Source organism: Rhopalosiphum padi, chromosome 3 (genome assembly GCF_020882245.1).
Source record: "Rhopalosiphum padi isolate XX-2018 chromosome 3, ASM2088224v1, whole genome shotgun sequence".
Lineage (NCBI taxonomy): Eukaryota > Metazoa > Arthropoda > Insecta > Hemiptera > Aphididae > Rhopalosiphum > Rhopalosiphum padi.
This window is the reverse complement of record NC_083599.1, coordinates 28,020,458-28,028,953: the sequence shown is the minus strand read 5'-3', so window position 1 is coordinate 28,028,953 and position 8,496 is coordinate 28,020,458.

The window sequence follows — 8,496 nt, the reverse complement described above, 5'->3', positions numbered from 1 at the left end:
ATTTTACCTACAACCTATAACAATTTGTATTAATTTTTGTATATTTTATTTATAAATAACTATAAAATTAATCTAATTTTAAATAACATAAAACACTTAAACACACGTCACCCACACACTTATAATATATATTTACATATTATATTTCTATACTCAATAAGTTAAACGTCTATAGGTACTCATACTAAGGTATATATTAGGTACATTACTTTCATTAAGTGATTTCATTTCTGTTGTATTAAATTGACATAGCACTTACTTTCTCTACAAATATAACTACAGTTTTTGTTTCTACACCAAATATGACACCCAACTACCCAAGTAGATGTTTTTTTAAAAGGTGTAAGCAAATTTACTATTAACTATTTCACTTGTATTTTTTATAAATAAACCTAATACATTATACATTAATAGAAATGTTTGATTATGAATAAAAATTAAAGCTATCCCCAAGGCCGTAACTGAAAAAAAATTTCGGAGGGTCCAACATTTTTTTTAAATATAAATGCTGAAAACTTTTAGTCAATAAACTATATTTACCACTACAATATTTCCACTTTTAAAAATTTCGGGGGGGGGGGGCGGACTCCTTGGATCCCCCTCAGATACGGCTTTAGTTATCCCCCCCTGAAATTTGACCTGCCCTTGAAGATAGGTAATATTATTGAATGTATTGTATAGTATATACCAGCTAGTATACCACAGATATCAATCATTGTGATATTTACACTATTTTTATTCAACGGACAATGGAACTATGGAAGTAGTTATACATTCTAAGATTAATAAATTACATAGATAATACAAAAACCTTTAGGGCTTATTTAGATGAACACTCAATTACATAACACTACTGGTACTACAGATACTGGTAGTCGCATCATTTTAATAGTACGAGAAATACGCGAAAAACAAAATGAAACACTTGCTAAATGCCTAAATGTAATGAAATATATCAACCACGGAATATTAAATTAAGGCATATATCAATAGTGTCTATGTTATCGACGACGAAATTTCGAGTATTATATAGCCGCATATTACAACATTTAGCCACGTCCGCGTGAACCGTAAATAATATACGTATTTATTAAATATATTGGAATTTATATATATATTTTTTTTTTTTAATGGAATTCATAACGAGTAAACGTGGTAAAAAAATGAATGTAATTGATGGGTTTAATTTTAATTTTTTGGACAAATCGGTCCAAACAAATATTTCACGGTATCACTGTTTCATCAAAACTTCTATCGCAACTGTTTATGTTGATGACGACAATATTTTAATCAGTAAGACAGGTATGTTAAAAAATATATTTATTTTAATTTTACTTTTTCTTCAATATTTTAAAACTAATTAGGTACGCATTAATTACTTGTACAGTTGTACTCTTTTACCAAAACATTAAAATTAATTAAAATATGACATATTTGTAGTTCTTGTCCCTGTAAATCTTAAATTAAATTAAATTAAAAAACCAGAATTATGAGATCTCCATTATTTCAAAAGATATCGCAATGGGTGCATCCTCACGGGACACTGAAGATATTTGTTGCTTACTTGTATTTTTTTAACTCTATCCCTAGTTTCCCTTGCAATTTACCAATAATTTTATTTATCCTTACGCGTTAAGCTAAATGTTTACATTAGGCAACTAAGTTTAACGCGAGTGCAATTTGTAAGTGCAACGAAGTGCACAGGGATAGCTAAGTGTGTTTATATATCTAACACAATTTTAAAATTGTTAAGGTACCTATACTTGGCTGTATGGATACATTTCAGTATTAACATTAATTTATAATTATTTTTTATTTCTTTTTTGAAAAATAATATTTTAACTCAGTGTTTATACACGTCATATATTTTAATATTTTATGAATTCATAATGCATTAATAGCTACATATAAATAATGGTTTACAATATTTTTTTATTTATACTTAACACATTAATTATACATACTTATTATTTTATTAATTATTGACTTATTGTAGTCTTGTAGAGTTTGATTATAACGATTGTTATAAACTTATAAATTATAAATATGGATTTGTATAGGTAACCATAATATTGGTAAAAATTGAATTAGACATGTAACTGTTTAATGTTTGACCTTACTTATTGCCAGAAACTATCATATAAAACGTCCTAAGAATAACATACTATAAAATATATTCTTAAATATTTTCATATTTCCGACGAGGCGAAACAATTTTATGAACTTATTTTCAAAAATATACACCATAAGAATCGATTAATGCTCCTTTTTAAGAAAAATAAAAAAATGATTGAGTTCTTATTAAATTTTTTTAAATCAAAGATGATTGCAATTTGCTATATAGTTTTATGTTATTATGTAGGTATACTTAGCATCTACATTTTTTTATTTTTAACGATTGAAATTCATTGTAACATATGCTTCGTTCATATATTATATATTATTATAAATCAGTATTTTGTTTTTTTTAAGAAATATTTTAATGAATATTAATATTATATGTAGATAGGTACTAATATACTAATGTACACACTACCTACACATTAATATATATATCTTATCTTATATATATATAAATCTATTGCTATTTGTTAGTCTCGCTAAAACTCGAGAACGGCTGGACAGATTTAGCTAATTTTGGTCTTAAATTATTTGTGGAAGTCTAGAGAAGGTTTATAAGGTGAGTGAATATGAAAATATTCGGAATTAATTTTTTAATATTAAATTTAAATTTACATACTTACTTGCATGGTGTATTTCGGATATTCCCGTGACCTACCACGATAGTATAGGTTTCTACTTTTCTAGCTACCTGTAACCAGACCTTTTTTCGTTTGTGTGTATTTTATCGTCAGCAACGTGTAGGTATGAATTGTTCTGAGAAGTAAAACTCGACAATCTATCTATTATCTATATACTATCTTCTATCTCCATAATATATTCTTATATTTAGAAATCATGTGTCACAATGTATAGTGTTTACTCGGGTTGAACTCCGAAACTAACTAAAATTACTCAATCCAACTAATAATATACTAATTATATCATGAATCTTCTTGATTTTTTTTTTTAAACGAAAGAGTATATCACGGAGGAAGTTTCTATCGCAATAGTATTTGTCTAAATTAAAAAACCTCTGAGTTATCTACTAAAATAAACGTGTATTATTCACGTGTTAATTGTATAAATCGTATACCTATAAATATATACGAGTACATAATATACACATAGACGTAAATTAGGGGGCTTTAGCGGCACTTGCCCCGGGCAACAGATGTTTGGGGGCATCCGAATATTGAAATAGGTACTAAAAAAAAAAATATTAACTTTAAAAATTAAATATTGATTATTATTAATAATGTAACAGTGTGATACTAATTTTAACTCTTCAAATTATGAAGGCTTAATAAAATTATTATAATATTGAGATCTTTAAATAAATTTTTAAATTTGTGATACATGAACAGTGGCATATCAAACTAGAAATAAATACATTTTTGGTGAATAGACTTAATGTGTAAGTTTGCAAATTTTTAATTTTTTCCTTAACTTCTTAGATATTGGGTATTTTTAATTTTTTTTCTGTTAGGGGCACCAAAAAAAGATTTGCCCCGGGCATCCGGGAGTCTAAATCCGGCCCTACTTAGCTCCCTACATATTTTAAAGTTTTTCAAGAAATTTAAGGTTATTTATTAGAGAAAATTATAAAAGGTAAAACATAATTCCTTATCAGAATATCCGATAAGTTTATGTGTAAATGTGTTATGTGAACATTTATACGCCGTTAAGTAAATAATTTTGAAGTTTTTAAATACCTATATCTTAATATCTTATATAATAAATGTTACAATAAAATTGTTTTATGTTTATAATTTAAGCCCCCTCCCTTTCTAACAAGGCAATTTTTACGCCCATGCATATACATATATATATGTTCTCGATGCATTCCGAAACTACTCAACCGATTTTGATGAAATTATGATCAATGTGTGTAATTTTATCTCCGTCATAAGATACTAGATAGGATAGTTTTTATCCCGGTTAATGACCTCAATATATTACCTCTTTATTATGTTTAGGACTGTGCAATTATTTAATGGGTTATTCGAATAATATATTATTTTTAACAAATAATACATAATTGGCTAATCGATTGAAACAATGCAACTCTATATAGGCGGGACAGTTATAGGTAACCAAACTTAACGCGGGTACAAAATGTACGGGCGACGAAGTGCACGGGGACAGCTAGTATTATATACAATATAATTTATTTTCATTGATTATGTTAATTATTTACTTAATAAATTAATAAATAATAGGTACATAATTTCATAAAACTAAATAATATAAATTTATCATATAAGTATATTATGACAGCTGTACTAAAAAAAATACTTAGTAGTACTAGCTTTTATTATGGGTCATAATTTATGACATGTATGACATTGTACGTAGAAATCGTAGAATATTATTTTATTATTCTATAGACTATAAGCATAATATTCAATACCACCCATCTTTGTATTTTACTAATGCAGTCAATGGCGTATACAAGGAGGTGTTGTGGTGGTCAGATCCCCCACCCATTGGCTTTTTATCTTTTATTTTTTTTGCTTACATTATGCAGTATGCACAATAATGTAATATTTTGTCAAATAATTATCTATCGAGCTATTGAATTTTGACAATTTTGTCAATACTAAATACCATTATAATTTTATTTTATTTTATTTGTATAGCAAAGTAATGTTTATTTAGTCGAAATGGTCAATGACGACTATGTAGTATGTTTATACTTATATTCTTATTATTTATAGAGACAATACTATATATATAATAATATGTATGTTGGCTCGACTAAAAGGGCTAAGCTTCCACTGTGAGCCTGTGTTTAAAATGTTATCAGATATTATCATTGTAATTAAATTATGAAAAATGATCATGGCTATAGCCGTGGAAATGATTAATGAAATCTTATAGCTATGGGTTTAGTTCATAACGTATACGTAGGTCGTACCTAGGTCTAGTGATTAAACCAATGGTTTTTTCGGAAATTAATAGTAGGTGCCAAGTGGAGCTGATTGATATACTGTCGCAGGGGTGGGGCGAAGAGTTCCGGTTTATTATGGTATATTAAAATAACCTTACTAAATTCGTCCAACTAAAACCCTTAAAAACAAAGAGAGCAGAAGAAATTGCAAAACATCTTATCGACATACTTACGGTTATAGTAATACGAATACTTTATCCATAACACACCGGATAATGTATTAATTGATTGGATAATACATATTTACAGTGGATAATGTATACACTACAATTACACTGTTCATATGGATAAGGTTCCCATTATCCGGGTAATATGTACACTTACCATTTTTAGATCTTACCCGTAACATATTATACATGGCTCAGAATACAATTAATTTTGCAAAGGTAGGTTAGGTATTCGTAGAATGTGCCGTTTTTATTTATATGGCTTCCCATATTGGTCATATCTGTGATAATTTTATATACCTATACCTATATTATACTGGTCCCTAATGTTATGTTTGAAAAATAATTTGACTTTGAGTTGTTATTTTGTTCATACAATTCTAGTGTATCTTTGAATAGGTATATAATATCGATTTTTTCCCAAGAATTCATATAATGTGTTTTTCTTTATTCAACGGGAAAACCTAAGTTGGGTCGGCGGAGTTATTTAATAATACGTTTTTAAATTGGGCCTTTGGTTATATTTTATCTTAATGTTTTCTTGATGACAAGAGTTATTGAATTTTAAGCTATTTTAGCACATCTTAAGCTAAATTAAATTAATTGTATAACTAATTCAATAGTCATTTATAATTTTATGCATCAAAATAAAGGTAAAAAATAATGCTAATTAAATAATATTTTTAATATTTTAATAATTTTTACATCAGACCGTTACCTTTTTGTAACAAAAAACAAAATTTTTGGTAGACTTTCTAGCCAACTTCCATTTTGTGTTTCCTACAGGTAACGGTAATAGGTTGATTCCAATTTATGTACTTTATAAAACACCCCTGGATCCAATTCAGATTTATTTTTATTTACCTAACCTTTAGAATATGGGTTGATTTTCTAAAGGTGGGCAAAGGCCCCCAAGATATATTCCTTTTTATTTTATCAAATATTTAATCGATTTGCCAGTGTAAAAAATAGAAATTTAAATTTTATATTATAAGTAACAACAATTAAGGTAATTTAAATATATAATATAAATCTTATGAGTTATGACATTCAAAACTACAAACATAATATTACATTTTTTAAATTATTTTATTTCAGGATATGAACTAAATAATTATATGCTTCATAGTCAAGGTTATATACAAGGTGAATTTTTAAATATGCTTACCACGTTTTTATGCTTAAATTATGTTTATATTCAAATTCTGATTTTTTCATAGTTTCAAGTTGTTAAAAAACAACGTTTTTATTAAAAAATTATATTTTAAATATTTTTTATCCTTATATTTTTTTTAAGTTTTTTAATTTTTTGAATGACACATAGTTTTAATTTCATATTCTAAAGCAAAATATTTTTCTGAGTATTTTGATTCATAAAAATCGAAGGGTGAGTAGTTTATGAGTTATACGTATTTAAAGTTTAGACAAGCGGAGTAGTGGACAAACATTTTGTGGGGTAACCCCTTACCACTCCACTTCGCGGATCTAAACTTTAAATACTTATAACTCATAAACTGCTATTGCCCTAAATTCGATTTTTATGTATCAAAATACTCAGAACATTTTTCTGCTTTGGAATATGAAATTAAAACTATGCTGTCATTCAAAAAAGTAAAAAACTTAAAAAAATATAAGGATAAAAAATATTTAAAATATAACGTTGTTTTTTAACAACTTGAAACTATGTAAAAATCAAAATTTGAATAAATGCATAATTTAAGCATAAAATCAACTTGTATACCTATTTTTTATTTTATTATTATTAATAAATTAAAAAATAAATTTTTTATTTATCATATAAATAGTAAATATACTGTTAATTTTACACTAAATAATAACATATTCATAATACACTAATTTTTGCTATATTATAATATAAACACTCCCTGACTAATTGTAAGAATTATAGTATAAATATATACTTCAAAAAAATATTGCCTCCCCCCTCAGGCAAAGAATTAATTGTGGCCGCCCCTGATTTGAAACACAATTCGAGTATTCACTTCAACGATCATTTTAATTTATGACTATTTTGTGTTGTTCAATACTACCTTAGTTTGAGGCACACACGCACGCTCGCGAGCGATTTGAATGCATACACGCCATCAACCCTCGCATGGCCGCACGATGTTAATTTATAATTTATTTAGTGCCGTAAAAATTCTAATAATTTTATTCCTCCATGTTATAGTTTATAAGCATAACGTCTGCACAGAATCAAAATATTCGAAACTGTTATTAAATACCCGTATAAAAACGGTACGGCCTTGTATTTCAAGATAGATTCAATCAGGTGTCTATCTTGTACATAGAAAAATGCAAAACAAAAATTACAGATCGTTCTCAAAAAAATTGCAGATGAACATAAATATATTATGTTATTATAATTATTATAAAAACAATGTTTTTATTAATGAAATTAAAATTTGTATATGGTTTTGTAAAATAAATAATTTTGAAGTATGTATTTATATTATAAATATTTGCAATTATTGTAAAACATAAATATAGGTGATGCGGGAGCGAAACCTCCGCGGATTTATGGCCTGTTGTAATTTTAGAGACAGGATTTATATTATGCGCTTAAAATCTTATATAAATTCTTATTTTTATTAAATAGTTCGATACATTGATTCAAATTCTCGTTTTGATAAGAGAAGAAAACAACGGAGGTCAAAAATATATTATCTTGAAATATGCTTTTTTTATGCGCTATAATCAATAATCTTCTTAAATAAATATATATATATATATTCATTATTCATTTATTTATAATTATAATTATTAATTTCTGGTCGAGATTAATATGTAGACGTTGTTTCTTAATTTTCATGGAGGTAAATTTTTCGAATGATAAAATATATTTTGTCATGATTCATCGTATCATTACGTTAACCGTTTCGTACAAAAAAAAGAACCAGACCACAGAAGGGACACTTTAACACGGGTTATTATGGAATATGGGGCACAGATTTGCTACACCTATTGAAATATCAGTGTTGCCTATGGAAAGATACTTCCCATTATTTTATTTTTCTAGCAAGACTGATATTCCAAATATTCGAAATAATTTGTTATTGTTCACAAAAATGTATGCTGCAGATCAGTGTAACCAGATAAAAATAATTTTACATTTTCGTTATTTTATGGATACACTAATTTCAACAAATTGAACAGTATTTTTGAGTTCTCAGCCAGACGTGTCAATGTACCTTCTGGTTATTCTGTGACCAGACAAGAACCAATGGTAAATATCATTTAGGTAACAGAGCTGGT